General features: G+C 67.0%; 1 protein-coding gene across 1 annotated transcript in view; it reads right to left on the reverse strand.

The window, feature by feature from the left end:
• Positions 1 to 264, reverse strand: part of ABCA3 (ATP-binding cassette, sub-family A (ABC1), member 3) — a gene marked incomplete at both ends in the record, with an annotated part of 14,035 nt that overhangs the window by 10,639 nt on the left and 3,132 nt on the right. The gene's annotated exons all lie outside the window — the stretch shown is intronic.

Below are 264 nucleotides of genomic sequence, written 5' to 3' on the forward strand. Positions count from 1 at the left end.
GCCAGCCGCCCTTGTCCTTCCCCCCCCGCCCCTGCTGACCAGCCCCTCCCCAGCTCTCGCACAGCCCCTTGCAGCACTGACAGGCCGCACTCAGGTCTCCCCGCAGCCTCCTCTGCTCCAGGCTGAACCCCCCCAGCTCTCTCAGCCTGCCCTCCCAGCACAGGAGTTCCAGATCATTCCTGTGGCCGTCTCTGGACCCACTTGATGGATCTCACCACGCTTTCCCAGCCTCAGGAAGCCACAGGGGGGATGAAAGGGGGCCCC

Source organism: Buceros rhinoceros, unplaced genomic scaffold (assembly GCF_000710305.1).
Source record: "Buceros rhinoceros silvestris isolate BGI_N320 unplaced genomic scaffold, ASM71030v1 scaffold23485, whole genome shotgun sequence".
NCBI classification, from domain to species: domain Eukaryota; kingdom Metazoa; phylum Chordata; class Aves; order Bucerotiformes; family Bucerotidae; genus Buceros; species Buceros rhinoceros.